Genomic DNA, 23,677 nt, shown 5'->3' on the forward strand with positions numbered 1-23,677 from the left:
AGGTTCATTAAAGTTTGCGAAACACAAGACCAGGTGAGGGCAAAGAGGCTCCTAGGTAGCGTCCTGATGTCGCACTGCTCTGCAAAAGTCCTACACAAAATTTGGACTATCTGGGATGCGCGGGGAAGGGGCATGCGGGAGCAGCCCGCGGGGGTTGGGGGGGGGGATGGTAGAAGGAAAGTGTTATCCGATTGGCTGCTTTCTCCAGCTCCGGCGTGCAGACACTCCCTCCACACTCCCTTTTTACACCCCCCCTCAATTGCTTCAGCTCTCCTACAGCCGGCTGCCCCGAAAACCCGGAGCAACAGAGTAGTCTCAGCGGACAGTCCTTCTAGAGGCGAAACCAGGCGGTTTGGGCATGCTCAGTTGCTGGGAGAGGTTTGGGAGGAGAGTAGAGAGCTTTGGCTCTGCCCCCACCCCTCCGTTAGCCCCCGCCCCCCTTGCCCCTACCCAGCCGTAGTAGTTCCCCAGCGTGCGCCCGGGGAGAGCAGGAACATGGCGCTTGGAGCGATATAGCAGCTGTAGCAGCAGAGGAGAAGCAGATGAAGCACCGCGGCTTCGCTACTGACAACCAGCCACCAGGTAGGCAGGCGCACGGGGCAGGTCGGCTTGCATGGGCGCTTGCCAAGATGCGCACGGTTGCTACGCCGGGCATCTGGCTTTGCCCAGAGAGGATGCGAAAAGAGACCTCTATGACAGCACAATTGATTGTGCATCTCCTAGGAGATGCCAAAGGCTAGGGACCTCCTAGGATGGGCAAGGAATCGGGGGTCCGCCCACTCCCCAACCCCCAACACATGCAATATCATCCAGCCTGGGCTCTTCACCGGTCAAATAAAGGATAGTGCTTTTATGCTGGGATGGAGGGTGTAAAAGATCATCCTGGATGCCAGCTCTCGGAGTCTGCTGGTACCCCGAAAGGCTAACAAGCCCAGCATCAGTTCTTTGTGTATGTACTCGCGCACGCCCTGCTGATGGTACCACAGTGCCTGCTGCTCCCAAGTGCTGGATGCATTGCCAGGGCAGGGTTCCCATATGTTTTTTGTCTTTTAGCAGGTGTGGACCACAAGATGCAATAGCGGAACCTTTATGGGACTGTGTTTTCCTTTGTTATTTGTCTCTGTCTGTTTGCTTGGTGGGTAGCAATGGAAAGAACTTCTGCAGGTGGGCACCGGTGGGCAGAATGTGGAAGAGAGCCCCACTTCCAAATTGGTTAAAATTGTGTGCAATGCCAATCTCCTAGAGAATGAACTTGAAAAGTCTCGGGACTGTCGGTGTCCAGTTTGGAGCCCAAGTGTTAGCATCCTTTCTGAAACCGTGTGTATCTGTAGCTTTCCATTGGGATAGGGTAGAAGTTAATTTGCCAGCGTCGTCAGTTAAGGGAACCCCAGTCTTGTACAAGCCTATCTGTGGAGGTCTTTTAAATAAAGAAAAAGAGAAGCCAGAAGAAAGTGGCAATGTCAAGAGTTGATAACAGCTTGGAAAACTGAATATACCTTGGGGGAAATGGGGATACCTGGTTGCAGGGTCCTGGGTACTTCACAAAACACCAGTGATCCTCTTGTGGGAATTGATGGCATGTGGCAACTTCGTTAACTTGAGTTCAGACAGACACTCCTTGTAGAAGCCCCTCCTGCACCAGCCTCCTTGATGTTGACATTCTACAACAGCAGCTGCAACACCTTACATTTGGCCCACTGGGAGGGAGGGAAGGGAAATTTAAACCATGCCTTTATTTCCTCCTTTATCATTGAAGGCTGTGCATCTGTCAGTGAATATAAAGTTTAGATACTTTCCTCTGCACCTCCTTTATCTATTCTTACGATCTCCAAGTGGCAAGAATGAGTGGCAAGAATCTCCAAGAGTCAGTATCATGATAATGAAACAGGACTGCAAGAGGGAAGTGCATTCAAGTAAATTAACGCTGCAAATGTTCAATCTGATAACACCTTGACTTTGAATACACGCATGCAAAGCAGAACTTTTAATGAAAGAAGTAGAAGTTGATGACAAGTTTACTGAGAATACTTGTATTAGAATAAACTGTTCGCTGTGAACAAAGGTTGTACTGTTGTTGCAGTTTCCCGTTTAACTAATAAATGAAAAGTTTTGATTGGAGGCATTGGAAACCCAGGTTATCAACGCCTCTCCTATATCCCCAGAGTATGCTGCCATGGACAAGTATGAGAGGCCGGTTTTGTGGGATAGAGTGTCATCTTGGTGGTGAGATAAAGCTAAATTTGTAGTTTGGTTCTTCTGTGTTTAGTTTTGTGATTCTGTGTGAGCTGTTTAATTTCTTCATCAGCAATATGGGCGTGTGAATAGCAAAGTCCATGTACATTGTTAAGCATGGGCATTGCTAACAATATGAAGCACCTGGATATTGTGACAATCCTTTTTGAAAACGAAATATATGTGCTTGGAGCCCATATTATATGTGTTATACAAGCCAGATTAAAACACATACTTTTACTTAAATGTTCCAGATTGTTTTTATTTCTTAACACTGACATAACCATTCACCCCAAACTTGGTAGCTTAAAGCAGTAGAAATTTATTGTATTACAGATCTGGGCATTTTAGTTCTAACACTATGGTGTTAGCAGAATGATCTTATGGTGTTTTTAAGAGAGGGTGCCTCCTCCCCAATAAGGCTCCTATAGACTCAGGCATCCCTTACCCCTGGAGCACATAATTCTATCTCTAGCTTCATCTCATGTGGTCCCCCTCTCTGTTTCTGTTCCTTGGTTAAGGTTTCAGTTTTTATATAAGGGCAGTGTTCCTGTGGAATTTAGAGCTCACTCTAGTCATGTCTTAATTTGATTACATCTGCAAATATCTAACTTCAAAATTAGGTCACATGGACAGGTTCTGGGTTGTCATGAATATGGGGGAGACAGGATTTAACTCAGTTTCCTAATATTCCTAATAATATTGACACTATTGATATTGTGCCAGCAAGTTTCAGAATATAAAGGATGGCGTAAGTTCAGAAAACACTTCAAAGTTTATTTAATCCAACTAATTTACCAGAGTTTTGTATTCCCAAGTGTGACAGTGAAGAGGAGGATCATAGATACCTCATTCACGTGTCACTTGCATTGAAAGTGAAACAAACTGGGACTTCAGTCTTTTATTGATGCCCCTGAGTGATTTTAAATAGTCGTCTCTCTTGAGTATTCTAATAAGACAATACAGAACAACAAAAATAACAGTTAAAATGAATAAACAAATAAATCATAAAAGCGTTGCGTAACTTTAAATATATTTTTAATTTTTAGAAATATATTTTTGTTAGTTCTGTGAGAATTTGTTGCATGCCTAAATTTTGGTTGTATTCACTCCCCCACTCCTCTACCTAAATCTTCCCAGGTTCATCCTCCTTACCCTCCTAAATTTGTGTGTGTGTGTGTGTGTTTGTGTGTGTGTATATACGTATATGTATATATGTGTATATATATATATATATCACTGAGTCCAATTTGTGCTGCTTGTGTACTCAAGAGTACAGAACCATCTAGTAGAGTGTGATCAACCTAGGAAAACAGTTATGTATGCCTGTATGAATGTATGTATGCATTTGTTCATTGTGTGTCTCTGTGTGGGCATGTGCATGCCATAGCACTTAAAAAGACGTCAGAGGCCAGCTAATCATTTTGATCCTTTCATCATGGGTGTCTTGAGGATTGAATTTAGGTAGTTAGACCTGTGGACAAGCACCTTAACCTCCTCAGCTGTCGCAACTGTTCATAGCTTTCTGTTTTATTTTATCATTTTCTTTCTTTCCTGTGGGTTTGTCTTTGATGTTTACTTCTAAATATTTTTGTTAGTTCTTTGAGAGATACATACTTTGGATTATAATAACTCCTATCCCAACCCCTCGCACATCTAATCCCTATTGAATTCCCATCCCACTTTTTGTCCTATTTTCTTTTAAATCCATGGAGTCCAATTTATGCTGCCTATACATGCTTCAGTGTGCTGCTATCTAATGGAGTGCTTTAGAGCCAGCAGACACCACACCATTTAAGAAAAATACATTCCTCTCCCAGCAGTTGAGAGTCATCGGGTGTGGAACTCTGTGCCCATTTCCCCGATTCATGTTGGATTTTGTCTGGTTTGACCTTTTACAGGCCTTGTTTGTGTTGTTACAGTTGCTAAAGTTCACAGATGTAGATGTCCTTTAGGGTCTGGAAAAGGCTGTTTCCTTGTCATCCTCAAGGTCTTTCTGCTCCCACTTCTTCAATGATCACTGAGGTTTTGGAGGCAGAGGTAGGATATTTGGTTGGGTTTTGGGGTGGGTAGGAAGACAGAGTAGAGGGAATGGGAGGAGAAATAACTAGTATAAAACATAAGAGTTTCTGGAATATTCACATGAAAACCTATTACTTCCTAAACTTTGACCACACACACACACACACACACACACACACACACACACACACACACACACAAAACTGGACTCACCTTATAACAGAGCAATAATGCCCTTACTAAGCCCAGTACCAGGGTCATCTCTATGGGATTTTTTTGACCAGTGATGTCCCACAGATCCCCAAACACCACAGCTTTTTTTTTCTTATTTTGGTAAATGATTCAGAGTCTATGAAAATGACCTAGGCAGAATAGCAGAAATTGCTTTTGATGCCTCTGTTTCTTTTATCCTGAGCACCACAGAGTACTGCATAGTCTTATAAATTTAAGCTTTGGCATCTTTGTCTAAAGCAGATGTTGCTATCTCTGATACCACTGTGAAACTCCACATCACAGTCTCCTCCCTAGATCATGAGTATAACTTTCTAATAAGACGGGCTTCTTGATTGTCCCCCAATCCATCACAGAGGCTGGGACCACACCAGTTCCTTGCCTGCAATGCTGCATGGACGCCTGTTACAGTTTCCGGAACTGCTAGGAATGCACCATACCTGTCCAGCTTCATTATGAATGTCGTGCTGCTGTCACAATGACCTACTGTCATGAATGTCCAAAACACTTTTCTTTTGGTCTTGCTAGTCCAACCTGTTTGTTCGCTTCCTCATCAACTCAGCTCTCTCAATACCTTTTTGTCTTTAATAATACTTTCTATCATAATCTGTTCCTTATCTTGTCTTCATGTCTGTAAACTTTGCCATCCTCATTAAGCTTGTGTCCTGTATGCAGAAGTTGTTCTGTCTTTGTCTGACGTAGGATAGAAGGAAGGAATACTTGGCCTCATAGCATTTTCCTTTGCAAATGTGAACGCATTCTTCTTTCAGAACCTGTGCTTTTCTTACTAGTTTGAAAAGAGCAATTTAGGACCTCATCCTAGCTTCAAAAGAAGAGCATTCTTGGCTTTAACAAATGCACCTTCTAAGAATCAGTTTTAGGCTTGCTAGCAGTTAACTGGATTAGAGTATTTTTCTGGCAACTGAGACTTTTGTAAAATAAAAAAAATACATTAATACGTATTCTGCAAATACATGCTCAGTCTCAGACAACACCAAATTCGATCTTTAACCTTCTAGAAACTAATAAGTAATCATATTATATAATAACAATACAATGAATTACTAAGCTTAGATTGTGAGCCAGGCTTTCTTTAGACCTTCTCAGAACCTTCACTGGAGCTACCTGATCTTTCCAAGAATACAGAACACCAAACACATCTTGAGCACATCGACGATTTGACAAGTCAGCCAGTAAGGATTCTTTTAAGATAAGAAACTTAAACTTAGCAAACAGAGAGATTGTTCCCTTTTGGAGGACCATGCGATTGCTGAACCCACCTACACAAGCTCTTTTTTACCTTTAAATCACTCTGACCTTTAGTGCTGTGATTAACACAAGAGTAAAGCTGATTTCTGTTTGGAAAAATTCCTGGAATATTTCAGTCAAATCTTTATGTATGCTTTTTGTTGGCTAGTATGTCTTATTTAATTCAAGGCATGACTGTATGCCTTATTTAATCTAAAACCATTTGTCTTTTTTAATTCAGGGGATGATTCTTTTGGTTGGGAAAGACTGTACAGCACACATGAAGGCAGGTAGCACAGTTCAGTGTCAGAATACACCATACCCTTTTGATTTCTAGAGTAGCTTTAGAGTCATATCCTTAAAAAATCTCCTTAAAAGTTATTTCACAAAATAATAAAATATCATCTAATTCATATGCTTTAAAAAAGTTTTCCATGGTAAGTAACCAAATCTCAGAATGTTCCTTAATTTTTAGTTACACATGGTAGGCCCAGAGTTGAATAAATCTTTCAATTAGATCATTAGGTTGATTATAAAATTCATCTTCAAAAGTAAAAGCCTATCCCAAATGCGAGCACTTATTGACAAAATATATTGGGGAAAATGGTATTATTCATGAGACCGTGAGTATATAAATACCTAGAGAAAATAAGAATTGTGCATAGAGTACTTAGGAATAAAAAGGAATATGTAAACATTTATGCAGAAAGCTATGAAATTTTTCTCAAGATACATAAAAGCAAGAAACAAGGACACAGAAAACCATACCTCACTCATGGTCAGAAACACAAATATTATGAAATAGTTTTTGCCCACCATACACCACCAAATCTATTATATAGATATTGCAGAGGGTTTGGTAGAAAGTAACAAAATGTTTCTGAATGAATAACTACTTTAAAGCAGAAGAAAGTGATATCAAAGGATGGTGTTGAGGGCTGGGTGGTTATGGTAGGTGCTGAAGGTAGACAGACACAAAGAGACTAACGGGAGGTGAAGGTACATAGAGGTTGTGTGTACTTACAGAAGGTTGAGATTGGTCAATGTGCTTGAAAGTCTTGGCTAGTGTAGGTGTGTACATGCAGCATGGAGGTAGAGAAAGATGAGGTTTCTCCTCTGTTTAAATAAAATTAAATCTAATGATCAAAATCAAGCATGGTAGCAGTATATTACTATTGAAGAATTTCATAAATACATCAGTTGGAAAGAACAGACTCAAATCAGTTTTAGAGGAAGAAGGAATGGGGAAAGCATAAAAAAATTAGGAGTGTGTGCCAAAAACTTCAAGGAAATAGACTATATCTGAAGAAAACATATCTGGAGACTTACACAACTCTCCAAAGTAAATTCCAGCTATATTGAAAAGTATATAAAGAAGTTGAAAAGCAAAGCTACAGGAAAATACATAATTAACTTGAGGTGAAAGAGTTCTTAAATATAAAACAACTGGGAAAATCACAAAACAAAAAAGTGATTTAAGTATGTATTATGTGTTGTATGAAAATATATACATTTTCAAATGAAACTTAAATATATGGAGCAGCAGTGGTACCAGCCATGATAGAGAATGTGATAATATGCTGAAGCATTATTGAAAATCCTAAGCAATCAGCCTCATTCTTGTTCTCCAAATATATAAACAAATAATTCAAAAGGAAGACATAAAAAAGACAAGTGGAAATACCTATTTTGTCTTTTTACTATTAATAATAGAAATTCAGATAAAATAAAAGTGAGATGTGTATTAAATATTAAATAGTAAAGGTAATTATACTGACAAGGAGGCATTGAAAGACACCCTCATTTGCTTATGGTAGGACAGCTACACAAAGTCTTCTCAGAGATGAATGGGAACATATCTGATAATGCTTTTTAAAATTCATATTGTTTGAAAGAAACTATCTTTCTTTTTATTTTCTATTTAGTCGTTGAGAAGGAAGTAGATACCAACAACATTTTAGTCAAAGGTTATTCATTATAATATATATTAAAAATTGGAAGAACATGCATAACTAAATGACAGAGGCTGATGGCAGTATTTTTGGTCTTATAGAGAACAGGCTGCTCTGAAGGCTTGAATGTGGTTATTCTGAGCCTTGTGGACATAGTGGGAAGCAGAGTGCTCAGGCAGCTCTACTGCGTGTAACACACATGAATATGTGCTTTATGACACCGGAAAACTAGAAACATGGCCAGAAAACAGTGAGGCAGTCTCCAGCAGGTACAAATGTGGCATTTTTCTCTTTCAATCTCTTTCTGAATTTTTCCAAATCAGAAAACCCACTATCAGAAACGCCACATCGCAAATGTGGCGATGCTATGCACTCAGGTTATAATTACTCATGTTACAGAACCCATTGATTATCTGCTGTGTCAGGGACGCGGCCAGGTGTATCACCACTGGCTCTAAGTTTGAGTGCAAATGAAAGAAATCATCTAAGTCAGAACAAAAGGAATCTATTAGGATGGTATCAAAAGAATTGGCAGTAGGGCCAGGTAAGATGGCTCTGTGAAGGAAAAGGAGCTTGCTTTTTATCACACATCTGGGACCCGAGTTTGATCCTCTTGGTCACTTAGAACCCGCATGATAAACAGAGAAAACCAATTTTAGCAAGATGGCCCCTGACCTGTACATACACCAAGGCATATAAAACCCCCCACATGCATAATAAGTACAAAGATAATAAATAGATAGATAAATAAATAAATGTAATTTGAATAAAAAAACCTGAGTTTCTAGAAATGTAGGAGGTAATTCCCCAAAGCAAATGCACACAGAAAACCTTTTAGGAACAAATAAGTATCAAATCAGCTTCAGAGTCTAGATAGCTGTATCAAGAACTCTAGAGACAGACTTTAGACAAGACTTGTTTGCTCAGGACTTGACCACAGCCCATGGGTGACTATGCTTAATTTTCACTTCTCTACTCCATGCCTACTCCATCTCACTGAACACCAGAGAAGACTGGTGCTCTGACTGGCAGAGCTCATTACTGATTTTTCAAAACTAAATCAAACAAAACCAAAGAAGGAACTACTATATCTGTCTTCCCAGGAACTGGAGGCCTATAGTTCTGAATATCATCCTTCCTAATGACCATCCTCTGTGATGTAGCTTACTCAGTACGCCCACTGTGATGGGCATACGGATGATGTACTGCAGGTTCCCAAGAGCAGGATAATTTATGATCCTCACACACAACTGAAGTTTTGAAGGGGAATTTCTATGCTCGGGAGAGAGAAGATGTCGACAAAGAATAATCTTAAATAGTGAACCAAAGAGATAGTTTAGGACAGAATTGGGTACCAACATAGCTTTAGGCACTTTTCATGAGTACCGTACATTAAATATGTCCTAACCACTGCAAATACTGGAAATAACTTTGGTGTAAAATTCTAAAAAGTAACCCTTAGATCAGTTTATATTTTACTGAACCTCCCATCAAAAATTGAAAATTTCTGGGATTATTCAAATAATATAATGGTATTAAAAGTATGAATGTTTGGAGGTGTATCAACCAGAAGTGGGCATCAGGTCCCCTTAAATTGGAGTTACAAATAGTTTTGTGCTGCTGTATGTGTGTTTGGAATTGAATTCAAGTCCTCTGGAAGAGTGGCCAGTACTCTTAGCCACTGAGCTATTTTTTCTAGCTCCAATAATGGTGTTTTATGATCCTTTATAAGCTTTTTCCTGAGAAAAAATAGTTTGCAAACAGAAGGAAGAAAAATAAAACAACCATTCTTCCATTATACTATATGTAACAAGGGCTTGTTGCTCTAGACTTCATACATTCTGACTCTGTTAGCAATGCCCTCTTCATCATCAAAGATACCATGTTCCATCTGGAGCCCGTGGGCCCATTCAAGGCATTGCTTTGTGCATCTAACACCTTGACTTCTATGTTCCTAGGAATCCTGGAGCCTGCGGGCCCATTCATGGCCTTTCTCTGTGTATCTAGGTTCTGAATTCTATGTTCCTAGGATTCCTGGTCATAATAGGGCTAGATAAAAGCTTATCAGGGGATGAACGAACTTGGACATATAAGGATGTGCTGTCATAAAGCTGTTAGGAGTCAAGGGACAAAGGAGATGAAAGGGATATAGGCTGGTTCTTTGCCTTATCTTTGAATGCAAGCTTGGCTTCTAGGTTGTCACAAAGGCACGTACATAAGTCACTGTTTATGCATCAGCAGACAGATTATGTGCAAACCAGACTCCATTTCTGTGATTGCAGATAACATACTGAACAAGATGTAAACAATCATCAAAATATGTTCCCCATGCACATTAATTAATCATTATAAGAATGTTATCAAATAAGACAGTCAAGGCCAAATGTGCTGCAGTTAGACAGTATAGAGAAGTGCCAAACTGGTTTATCTGCATCCAAATTCCATAAACACAGGGCAACAGCAACTCAGTAGATACTCAGAGCAGATTTGCGTGGAACCCGGAACATCCAGGAAATGAAGCTTCACTCAAACAACAGATCTTTGTAAATTCCCCAATGTGCTCAACCCTCAGGTTCAGCTTTTCTCTGCCTTTAGATTTCCTCGTGAAAAGGTTAAATAAAGGCACGTACCTTGCTGTGCTCACTGTCATGGTTAGCTGCATGACGAAAAGAAAAAATCAGTATCTTGTTGCCTTTATAAAGTGAGTTTTACTTATAATTTTTAAAAAATGTTCTGTTTTGGGAACCTATGTACTGGTTTTAAATGGATTTGACGTTCTTTCCCATTGGCTATGAAATATGCCTTGTTCTTCCTTCAAGGCCGTGTGCCACTGCTTTATACCCCTACTCTTCCAGAGTCTCACCCTCCAAATTAATCAAGAAGACTTCGTGCAAGCAATATCGATTCTATGATCTATTCAATAGCAGCTAATATGATGGGGAGGATAAAGGAAGGCAAAAAGAAGAAGCAAACAAAGTTTTGTTCCAAATAGGACATCTAACGGACAACAATGATCAATTTCACTTTCCAGTGAAAACACAGGGATTACACACAATTTAGAAATGCTTTAGCTGTTCACTGGATATCACTTTGAGTATTTACTTCTATTGGTGATCATTTAAGTGAAAAGATTAGGAAAAGGGGCAACGCGGCTAACAGTTGAAAATCATTAGCTAAAACAGCAGCCAGGCTTACACAAAGACTAATCTCTAACTTCATTGCAAGTTTACTGGCCCAGGAAGAAAACATCCTGGGAGAGAGTAGAATTGTCTAAAACAAAGATTCTTTTTCCAATGTAGAAGCAGTTACTACTTGGGTGTGCTTTACCCTGTAAAAATAAGGACACTGGAGGAAGAGGGAGTAAAAGAAAAGCACTGAAAAAGTTTCTACAGCATTCCCTGTCCATGAAGTTTTTAGGACAATGTTATCCCAAAGGTTTTAGATATCGTGAAATAAGTACCAAATCAATCTTCTGATTACATTTGACCAACAGCTAGTTATTAATGCCTCATAGTGAACAGTACAGCTGTCCATACATTGCTCTGTATTTGTGGATTTGACTATCTCCAGATCAAAAGACATTTGAACAAAAAATGTACCTATACTGAACATGTGCAAGCCAGTTTTCTTGTCACTTTCTCCTAAGGAATGCATTAAAACTCTTAACTTATGCATTGTAATAAGTACTACAGGTGATCCAGAGACGAGTTCCAGTACAAGGGAGCTATATAGGGGTTTCATGCAAATGTTACACACAAAACTGTTTCATCCACTGACTGTACATGGGGTGCTAGAGCCATCTGCAATGTAGTTTGCTCAACTTTTCCAGAATGTTTGAAGACAGTGGCAGCCTCCCTGGTATGCCCAGCTCCTCACTGCTCTGGTAGATCTACCCTCCTTCCCTCTCAGAGCCCCACCTCCTTCAGTCTCATCGGCAGATGAAGGCTTTACTTGTACATCTTGTCCCCCCGTCACTCTCACTTAGGTTTTGAGTTACACTCCTCTCTGTTCTTTTCTTCATTTCTACCCCCAAAATGAGCGTTCCAGCCACCCGATTACTATCTACTCACTGAAACCACTGCAAATTATTCCGTTTGGTCTGACTTATCCCTAGACATTCACTACAATGTGTTGTTTGTCTACTGGACTTCTGTCTTGCACTGGAATGAAAATTCTGAAGTAGCTATTTTGTACTTCCACTTTTGCATCACACCATCTAGCTTCCTGTCTGGCAGACCTTTAATGTAATTTGTGGATATATTGCTATTTCATAGGCCAAAATGTTTAAGTTCAAATGGGTAAAAATATGGCTACGAATTTAATGTTTTGTAATGGAAGCTAGAAATAGCTTATCTATTTCCTTTAAGAAAAAGCTCCAGACTAGTATTAGTTTTCTATGTTCTATCAGTGAAAGAAAGGTAAAGATTAATTATTCCCTGCTCTGATTCTTAGAGGAAGACAGAAATTCTACCATTAGATGTGGCAAGAAGCTAGAGAGCTTAAAGAGATTGTAAACAACAAGGGAGACGAAGCACAATATTATCTAAGTGTGTTTTCAACATCAGAGAAAATAACTGAATTTCTTGACAATCATTATGGATAATTACTTGATTACTAGATGTATTATACCTACCGCTTCGTTGTTCCAAGTTTGTGGGTGAATATACCTGATTTTGGGACATTTCCTATTTGAACAGCAACTGAGTTTTATATGGAAAACTGAGATATCATTCAGTTTTCGCCAGTTCATTGACACTACTGTTTCTGTAGCAATTGGCATACCAGCAAATGATGAGAAGCTAAGAAGGCTTGAAAGGGAAATAAATTAAAGCAAGGGCTTCTCAGTCTGAGTCTCAAGACCTCTTCAGTTCCCACTGGCTTTGTTTGCGGCAATGTTCCTGAAGATAGACGATTCTACAGTGGAAACTGGAAAGAGATTTCAGTAATAGTGTGTGGATGCTCTCTGCAATAACAGTTACCTTGCACACTTCAGTTAGATTACCAAGACAAGTACTGGTGTCAGCCTGTTGTGTAGCTACGTTGGGTGACCACTTACCACACAGAGTTCACTAGCCTACGAATATGTGGAGCCTTCCTTTGAAATCCTGAGTGTGCAGAACCTGTAGACTCTATCTGATATTAACCACATTATGATGTCAGTATAGAGCAGTGCTAAATTTTATTTTTCTTGGCACACATAGTGTGAAGTTTCTGAGGGAAATATAGATTTCTCATTGTTATTTTCTCTCTCTCTCTCTCTCTCTCTCTCACACACACACACACACACACACACACAGAGAGAGAGAGAGAGAGAGAGAGAGAGAGAGAGAGAGAGAGAGAGAGATGCTGAGTGTTTGGCAACCATGTCCTGTAGCTGAGAAACACCTGTCTGCATCACAGGCTCCACCTTCCATAGTCCAGAAGTTCTCAACCTGTGGATCACAACCCCTTTATGACAGAAGTCACATATCAGATGTTTACTGCATGATTCATGACAGTAGCAAAATTACAGTTATGAAGTAGCATCTAAAATAATTTCATTGTTGGGGGTCCCATGAAGAACCTTATTAAAGGGTTGCAGAATTAGGAAGGTTAGGGACCACCGCTACAGTTACTGCTAGTCCTTTATCCAAAATTATGTAATTTTCCTTGTTTAAATCATCTTCTGTGTCCCTAAAGTGTTGTTTGAAAGTGTTACTTTTCCATAGAATAGGTTCCTTTATGGTTTGGTACCATGTCTTCCTTAAATAGTGTGGCTTTTAAATCTTACTGGAAACATAGGCCATTTTACAAAATTATTTATAAGAGAAATTATACTTTTAATGAATCTATTTATTTTTACATCCCAGCCTCCGTTTCCCCTCCCTCCTCTCTTCCCATCTCCTCCCCTACCCTCTTCTATTACTACTGTCCAATCCACTTCTCCTTCATTTTTGTTCAGGAAAGGGCAGAGCAAGGCAACTTGGTATGATGAATAGGGTTCTAAAATCCAGTAAAAGAGTTGGAGATAGCCCCTGCTCCCACTGTTAGGAGTCCCACAAGAGGACTAAGCTACACAACTGTAGAATTTATGCAGAGGGCCTAGGTCAGTGCCGTGCAGACTCTGTGGTTGTTGCTTCTGTGAGCCCCTATGAGGCCAGGTTAGCTGATTCTGTGAGTTTTCTTGTGGTGTCCTTGATTCCTCTGGTTCCTACAATCCTTCCTTCCTTCTGCAGAATTCCCCAAGCTCCACCCATGTTTAACAGTGGGTCTGTATCTGTTTCCATTGGTTGATTGATGAATTCTTCCTGATGATAGTTAGTCTATTAGGCTAGGCACCAATTTATGAGTATATCAGAATATCTTTAGACATCATTATATTGACATTTTTCTCCAGTCATGTTTGGTTTTATCCTGGGCCTCTGTACCATCCTTCTTGTGGGTCCCGGTGCTCTTGTTAGTATCAGGGATGGTCTTACTCTTCTGGATGGGATTTAGGCTAGACATGTGATTGGTTGGTCACTCTCTCAATATCTACCACTATCCTTACACTAGCACATCGCATGGGTAGGACAGACTTTAGGCCAAAGGTTAGACTGGGTTGGTATGCCACTACGTCTTGCCTGGTCACAGGAGATGGCCAGCTCAGGCTACTTATCTGCAACTGCCAGGAGTCTCAGCTGGGGCCATCCTTGGAGTTTCCTGGAAGATTTCCTTGTTCTAGGTTTTTACTTTACCCAGAAATGCACCTTTTTCTAGTAGTCTCTTTCAGTACTCTCCCTCCACCCCTAACCTCATCACTAATGTGCCTATCCCCACCTGCCACAGTTAACTATTGAAATCTCTTCTATTTCCCCTTTGCAGGGAGATCAGGGTGTTCCCCCCACCCTCTCCATGAAACATCCTTGCTACCTAGTCTCTTTGGATCTCTTTATTACAGCATAATTATCCTTTATTTTACAGAAAATATCCACTTAAGAGTGAATATATACCATGTTTGTCTTTCTTGGTTTGTGTTGCATCACTCAGAATGATTTTTTCTAGTTCTATCTATTTGCCTTCAAATTTTCTGATGTCATTGTTTTTAACAGCTGAGTAATAATCCATTGTGAAAATGTACCACATTTTCTTTATACATTCCTTGGTTGAGGGGCATTTAGGTTGTTTCCAGGCTCTGGCTTTTACTAATAAAGCTGCTATGAACATAATTGAGCAAGTGTCCTGTGGCATGATTGAGCATCCTTTGGATATATGCTCAAGAATGCTATTGCTGAGTTTTGTGGTCAATCAATTCCCAGTTTTCTGAGAAACAGCAACACTGATTTCCAAAGTGGTTTTACGAGTTTGCACTCCCACCAGCAATGAAGGAGTGGTATAGAGTAATGGAGTAGAGCCTGTAGTGTACATGATATGCATCCTAAAAATGGTAGGGTAGGGTCTTCACATCATGTGCATTCTGTATGATATTGTAGTGTAGCCATTCACATGATGTTTGTACTATAAAATGGAGAGAAATCGTAACAATGATTTGTGTTCAATAGAATGGGTGGAAAAATCTAAAAACCAACATGAGAATCACCTGAGGTACTAAGAATTATAGTATCACTATACCTGGCTTAAAAGCAATGCAGAGCAAATGAGACAGAAAATTCCAGAACTGTCCCTAGAGTTTTTATTTGCTTAGAAAAGGGCAGTGTTGGAGCAGCTTTCCATTCATTTTCTGACTTCAATTTTATTTTAAACACAAAGTGTAATCCTCCCACAGAGGAGTTCTTTTTTTTTCTGTGTGGTCCAGAGTTTGCACTGACTGTTGACACCACTGTAGAACAGAAAAACTGTTGGTTTTGATTTAATTACTTAACTGATAAGAGTAAAATAAATAACCATAGGGCTAGAAGGATAGCTCAGGAGGTATAAGCATTTGCTGCACAGCCTGCTGACCAGACTTTGCTTCCTCAAACCCACATAAAGATGGAAGGAGATAACTCACTCCAAAGTTGCCATCTGAACATGACATGCTCATGGTAGCAGGTGCATCCCCATGTACCTGCACACATGTACATATAAGCATGTATACTAATAATAAATACAAAATTTAAAGTGCATAAATACAATTAGATCTGCCTATTCAGGTGGTACCTATACCTGTCTGCTTTATCCTTTGACAGACTAGATTTTAAAAATATTTGAAAACAGATGTTACAGTTACTATTACAAATAGACACCCGTGTTTCCAATAGATGGACATTGTGGTCTCTTTTGTGTCTTTAGGTCATGTAGGGGTCACAGTAATGAACATAGTTGATAAGCCCATCCTTTGAATAACTGACAGAGAGCATACAGTGAGCATTGTGAGCAAGTGTATGCAGTGTCAGCAGCAGATGATGGATTGAAGAATATGGAGAGGATAAAGGGATCAGAAAGTTGGCGTCAGTGGCAGTCATAAGCGTTGTTTCAAATAGAGGGGTCAGATCAGCCACAGTGGAATGGTGATATTTGAAGGAGAGGCAGAAAATGGCCCCGTGCTACACAAAGATGTGGATTTCTTCTGAGAAATGTATGTGTGTAGTTTTGTCACGATGCAACATAACAGGGTACATTGCGAAAGCCAAATAAGGCACATCTTTTAAAAATATGAACTTAAAAAAATTACCATACAAAGAACACATTTCATTCTGGCATTTTTATAAATAGGTTTATCTCTTGAGGTGGCCATTGATGTAAACAAGAGGCACAGTAAACACAAAATGTGTGAACCGGACTGGTTGCTGGTGTAATGCATAGTTTCAATGTAAATAATTTTTTAATCACAAAGAGCACACTCTAAAACACACATCCTAGTATACATAACAAGCAGTATAGTCATTTATCATCACAGTCATGTGTAGTTTTATAAATGTATTTGCTTGTAGAAAGGTATTTCTCAGAATTGAAGCCAAAGTTAGCAACGCTAGCTGAAATCCTATGAACACACTATTCATAGCAATTGAGTTCTCTGAGTTCTAATACTCTTATCTCATTTAATTCTTGAAAGAAGCTCATAAAAGACAATAGGAAAAAGTACTTTCTCACTTCTAAAGCCTCAGTCCTTTGACCGTTTCTATTTTGATTGACATTCCCTTTAGAATCAAAACTTGAGGTAAGGATTCAAGAGCAAGCAGATGATTTGGAAACTTCAAAGAGCATCATTTAAAAAGAGAGAAAACAACACAATGATGGAGTGCAGCTTGGTTCAGTGCTGCAGTGCAATTAAATACACTAGATTAGATTGTAAATGATAGAAATTTTCTCTTTGGTCTAATTGTGGGAAGAGAAGAAGGGAAGTGTAATGGTGTCTGAGGGAGTATTATCAAAGAACATCATATATGTGCATAAAGATAGCCTTTGTAACATATATATATATATATATATATATATATATATATATATATATATATATATATTCTGAGGTAGGGTTTCTCTGTAGCTTTGAAGCCTGTCCTGGAACTATCTCTTTTAGATCAGGCTGCCCTCAAACTCACAGAGATCCACCTGCCTCTGCTTCCTGAGTACTTGGATTAAAGGCGTGCGCCACCACCACCTGGCTAAACCATGTATAATATTTCTTAAAGGCATAGGTTATTTAAGATAGCTTTGTTTAAGTTTAGTAACAGCTTTTCAAATGTCTATGAAATCAAAGATCTAGAGGTGCATAAATCAAGGTCAAATTACCAGCATCCAGAAAGGGCTGACTTTAAGAGAGTACTCTAATGCAATATCCTCTAGAGGAGATGGGCAAAGCTGCATCCTCCTGGGACAGGAGGATAAAACAGAAAGGAAGCTCACCTTCACCTCTTTTAAAGGACAGGGATCCTGTCTATGACACTCTGCCTTCATGATCCAGTCACTTTTTTTAGGCCCCATATGTGAATATCATTATCATTAGGTCTAAGGGCCAACACAGAAATGTCAGAAAGATGTGCATATCCAATGCATAGTACAAAGGCTACCAATAATGAAGAATAAAACTGAGAAGACTGGAAAGTGTATAACACCCCTGTTTCAGAATTCATCTATCCAAAGATGAAAGAGCCACCTTTTATCAGTAATTGATTAAAAAGTGATCCAGAGAAAGCTTAACTATTTACTATTAACATTTGAGATTTGGGGAAATTCTCAGGAACATAGTGTGGCTGTTAGAAGTCAGTTTGGATACACGTCAGCTGGAAAGCTTGCTAGCTGCATACATAGTGTTTAACCTGTGTCACAAACGTTTATGGATCTTTGGGAAATTGCTATTTAGAGTGAAACAAAACACTTATCTTTTTAAATTTTATTTTTATATACAGGCCAAAGGCCATTGTCATGCTAACATACAATGTACCTTGAACATTCCCCCGCCCGACACACACATCCCGTTTTCTCCCATTAGTCCCATTGGTCTCAATACAGTTTGATTCTACTTGCATTTCATTTATACATATATGATTGTTATATACATATAAGTCTCTAAAGAGCCATAAATGAGAGAAAACATAAAGTACTTATCTTTATGACTAATTTAATTTACTTGTCATAGTGATCTCCAATTGCATTCATTTTCTTCCTAATTGTATGGCTCTGTTTTCATTGCTTACAAAAATTCATGGTGTCTGCAAAACTACAGTTTCTTTATTTAACAATACTTCTGATATTAGATACCTATCATACATATGATATGATTACATATCATAGCTGGAGTGGTGTGCAAATATCTCAGAGATAACATTGACTTGAAGCCCTTTGAAAAATACCCAGAAGTATTATAGCAGCGTTCTATGGAGGACCTATTGCTAGTCTTCTAAGGAATCTCTCTACTAACTTCCATAGTGATTGTATTAATTTACATACCCACGGGCAGTATATAAAGGTTACCCTTTTTCTGTTTCCTGGATAGCATTTTTCATTGTTTTTTTCATACTGACTGCAATTCTGCTGGGGTGCAGTGGAATTTCAGTATAGTTTTTACTTGTGTTTTTCTGAAAGTAAGTAAGGATAAATGACTTTATGATTGTTAGACATTTGTTCTTCATTTAAAAGGTGAATTTAATGAAACTACAAAGCTTGTACAGCGAGGAAAATAGTTAACTGAGAGAAGAGACAGCCCAGATGAGATACCAAAGACACTATAGATAGACTTTTTCTTCCCAGCATCTTGTGATCTTAATTTTTCCTCTTTCTGTCCTAATTTGTCATTGTTCTGCTGTTTCTATTTTGGAGCTTTGGTAGGAAATAGATTTGTGTTGATATACCAATTTAGACTGGAGTTAAAATGAAAATTTATTTGCATGTTTGATATCTAACTTAATGGGAGGAAAATCAATGATAAAATTGCATCCTGAATGATGTTCAGGGAAATGACCTTATAGTGAGCTAGTGAGATCATGCCATTCCAACCTAGTATGAAATATATGTACCCTGTGTACCCAGCACTTAACTGAGCACTCTCCCTCCCCTTGGGACTTCTCATACAGAATCTATTTTCTCACAGTGACTTATGAGATCTGCTATTGGAAAATCCTACACAAACTCCTGCTTGTTATATCATTTCAGCTTTGGGGAAAGACGAAATAGAAATTAGCTTTAGTGGTTGCTATGTTCTAGGTTGATTTTATTCAGCTGCAGACGAGATCCTAGTTTCTGTTATTTCTCTAGACTTGCCGTTCATGTTGCATATCAACAACGATACAATCATTATTTTGTTTGTTTGAGGAAATTCATGGAAGCCTGAGAAAATGGTAAACTTAACATCCTAACATTCAGGTCCTCTGAGACCATGATGCTTCCAGCATTCTCTACAGATATTATCAGCTAAATACTTAATGATAATTTCACTGATTAGGTAGGGACATTAGACTTGTCTGTCTAGATTTATTTACTTTCCCTGAAAGCAAAATGTTGAGTCATGTAGAATGTTAGCTTCTTTCTAGGCATAGCCTTTTGACTCTGGTGTCGCTGGGCTGTGTTAAAGAGAAACTTAATTGATGGTACTTGTTATAGCATTGCCTAAATTTAATAATAATTAATAATTTTATAAGAAAAAGGCATTATTCAGAAACATCTTAATATGTTTTAGGGTTCTGACAATGGAATTTTGAAATGAGGGAGAGTTTTGCATTACCTCTAAAGATACCTTATGAAGGTGTAACTATAGAGTCAAAAAGCAGGTGGAGGCCAATGGATGAAAATTACCCAAAGGAGAAACATTTGGGCGGGGGTAAAGAAAATTCTAGGTAAACCAACATAACAGGATCTCTACTGAAGACTGATCATAGCGATTAGAAATAGCCTGTGGGTTGCAGGGTAGTCAGCAACCAAGAGTGATAGATTTGCTAACTCACTAGGCATGGAAATTTGCTACAACTGGTAAGTGCACAGAAGGGCCTTATTATAAAAGAAGAGGTCTGAGAGTTGGACTAGATATCAGCAAGCAAGGAATCTTTGTCAATTGCCAGTGCTAGCTACTTGTCTCTTTATTAGTTTAATTTCTTTGTGTGATTCCAGAATTGCCTTCAAAAAGAATATATAATCTCACTTTCTCTTCTAGGAAAATCTTAAGTCCTCTTTTCCTTCTAGTAGAAAAAGTATCATGAAATCTTTCTTCCAGACAGTCACAGAGAATAGGGAACACAGGGGTATGTGACAGGGGTATTTATTTTAAATTTGTCCCCTTTCCTTTGTTTTGTTACCATGAAAGTTTCAAATTTTTCCACAGTAGAGAAAATTTGATATTTATTTTAGAAATGGCAGCTGGTTTTGTGATAGAAGTAGATAATGACCCCTGTGACCCCTCAGGGAAGGTCACTAATGCAGAACACCAGTCATAGCTGGCCTTCACCTGCCATGACTTTTCTCATCTGGAACTGGCCCCTTTGAAATCTGATATAAATTATGAGCATTAACCTTGAGATTTCTCTGCATGCAAAAGCAGTATTTATAATGTTTCTGGGGTCCTGGATTCCAGCCTCTGTATGGACCCTTACTAGCTGTCCAAGTTGACAAAATTTATTACTTCCTCTGAAAATTAACAATCACAGGTCTCTATTGCTTGCAATTGCTCTCATACTGACCCAAAAGGTGCATTTGGCTCCTATTCTTTAGGAACTGCCATAAACTAGGAGATCAATACAGTATATGTGATGAACAGATGACTAAATTGTGCTTAATACAATAGCAGATGTCTGGTACGCACTCAGTAACTACCTACAAAGACCTTTTGTTTATACCCACTTGGTAGCCTGTCAATTGGATAAGATTTTATTTTACAGATTTAGAAATCGCCCACTGATGGTGGTGCATGCCAGCAAGAAACGCTAAGAGGAAGAGGCAGGAGGATCATGAGTCCAAATCCAGTATAGTACTTCAAGAATCTGGGAAGAAGGCTCAGTGAGTAAGGGCATTCTCTGTGTAAGACTATTGATCCATGTACATTCCCTATTCAACCCAAATAAAGTTAGAAAGAAATAGTCAACTCTACAAAATTGTTCTTTGGCCTCATACATGCAAACACACATGTATAACAGAGAGTGAGAGCGAGAAAGAGAGCAAGAGAGAGAAAAAATGCTGATAAGCTAATTTTAAAATTAAAAACATCATTACAATTTCAATCTTATTGCTCTCTCTACCAGAGTATCCACTTCATCACAAACTATTGTTTTTAGAATATGCTTATGTATATAGTTTTTATACTATAATTTTGCCTCTGTAAAGGAAACATGGGAGCTGTGAGGAGATCCATTCTGTCATACAGAGCAGTAGATATAAGGGTCCTTGTGTCGTATCCTATGACGTTCGCCACTTACTGCACTTTAAATTGTGGTCCTGGCAGAATAATAATAGAACAGAGATCTAACAGTAGTGATGGTAATTACAGCTATACTCTTCCATGTTCTCCCGAAAGAAAAGTTGTTTATCACAAGGATAGGGAGGTCTAAAGAGCTGGGAGCCTCAAGTACAGAGGCATGAGAAGATCCATCCTCCAGTTCAAGAAATCAAGTAGAACGTGAAACCTTCTCTGGATTGTTGTTGTTGTTCTTCTCAGAGCCTGGTGGACTGGATGATGTCCTACAACATCATAGAGGGCTGTTGACTTTACTCAGTCTATGAACTCAAATGCTCATCACCTCTGGAAACACCTTAACCAACACTGAGAAATTGTGGGCATTCTATAGTCCAGTACGAACAACACACGCAGTCAGCATTCACTAACACAAGTAACCTTTACATCGTTCTTCCTTCCTGGGATGATAGTCCTCAACAACTCCACGAGGTTTGCCCTATGGTAACCCCTATGTTTCAGATAATGAAACACAATTCAGAGAAGCTAAAAAAAAATCGCCACTTTCTGAACGTATACAGTCATATCTCTGGCCGGCACCTGCCATCACAATCCCAGAGCAATATTGACCGCAGAGTTCTAGTCTCCCAATATCAGAGTTTCCATTTACGTAATCTGGGGTTTACACAGCAATTCTTCAGACTTGGGGATTCTAGTCTTGTGACTGAGCTTTCTCAATTGCGTGCATGTTTTAGCTGGATGTCTGGCTTCAGTGACTGGAGAAGTGACTCTCTGGTTTGGGTTGTTTCAGAGTCAGGTCAGAGTGGTCATTTCGTGTGTTTAATAGAAAGGCACTGGATTTTTATTTTCATTTGAGTAATTTGGTGTGATGGAATTTATCTTCTTACTAGGCAAAGTAAAGGAAACATTTCAAATTGTAGAAGCAAAGAGAATTGCTATCGGATACCTCTCAACATTATTAAGACGAGATAAAAACCATGACAAGAAGTAAATTCAGAGGGCACAGAACGGCAATAGAGAGATCCACACGTGGACAGGATTGCCTTTTTACTAAATTCCGGGGAAACTTCAGCTTTGAGACCAGAGCAGTGAGTTTGGTTCAGACTTCAGTGAAGTGGATTTGGAGGGTGGCATCGGAGTGGAATCATAACCGAGTAATATCATTGAGAGTCAGAAGACCTTCATGGCCAAGAATGCCTAGAGTTTTACTTACTGTACTACCTGAGGAATGTTGGGAAACAGTCACAGCCAAATTTCCAATGCAGACATTAAGTCAGATTAATACGTCCAAGGGTACAGACAGCAAAAGTGTCACATGGTTCCTGGTGGCCATTCTCATGTCATTGACAGTGTCACCACAGTACATAGAATACTGAGGTACTGAGTTAGAAACTGAGAAGATTGTAAGATTGTGAGTGGGAAGGTATTTTGATAATAAGTCATCTTTTTGCTTATGTATTTGGTTTGTTGTGTACTTAAGATAAGGCATAGGATAAAATGCTATGAATCACCAATTGTTCAAATGATGTGGAACTAAAGCTTTTAAACCGTAGTGTTATAATTTTTCTTTTTATTAGCATCTATCAATTATACAAAATAATGGATTTCACTATGAAATTTTCATACTTGTTTATATAAGGCACTTTTATTATATTTAAGCTCCTCTATCTACTTTTGTATTTATCTCCATTATAATTAGCAGCATTTTGATTTTACAGTGACTTTTAAAAAATAGTATGCCATCCAATTCTTGGTCTCTGAAATCCCATAAAACTAGGCAGTACAGCCACAAACTTTTTTAAGTTTTCATTTTTACTTTATGTGCTTGAATGTTTTGCCTAGACATATGAATTATAGCACATACATATATGGTACCTGTAAAGACCAAAAGATGACATCAGCTCCCCTGAAACTGGAGTTATAGATGGTTGTGAGCCATCATGTAGATGCTGGGAACTGAATCCAGGTCCTGTGCAAGAGCAGCAAGTGCTCCTGAATACTCAACTTTTCTCCGGCTGGTCTCACTCACTATTAACATATTTCAAATCATGCTAGATGATATGTTAAGCCTTTGATATATGTCATGTGGTTAACTATTGTTGTCTCATTGCTGAATAATATTGTCTCTGAAACAAGTTTACTCTCTGAGGAAGGGATGACGATGGGGTGAGGGGGAAGGTGGTGGAAGTGGGAGGAG

General features: G+C 39.0%; 1 protein-coding gene across 1 annotated transcript in view; it reads left to right on the top strand.

Moving 5' to 3' along the window:
• Nucleotides 1-423: 423 nt before the first annotated feature.
• Nucleotides 424-23,677, top strand: part of Pak5 (p21 (RAC1) activated kinase 5) — a 282,318-nt gene continuing 259,064 nt past the window's right edge. The window contains exon 1 of the mRNA XM_085696776.2: nucleotides 424-582. The gene's annotated coding sequence lies outside the window, so the exon portion shown is untranslated. The remainder of the gene's footprint in view (nucleotides 583-23,677) is intronic.

The sequence above is a fragment of the Myodes glareolus genome, chromosome 10, assembly GCF_982192425.1.
Source record: "Myodes glareolus chromosome 10, mMyoGla1.1, whole genome shotgun sequence".
Classification (NCBI taxonomy): domain Eukaryota; kingdom Metazoa; phylum Chordata; class Mammalia; order Rodentia; family Cricetidae; genus Myodes; species Myodes glareolus.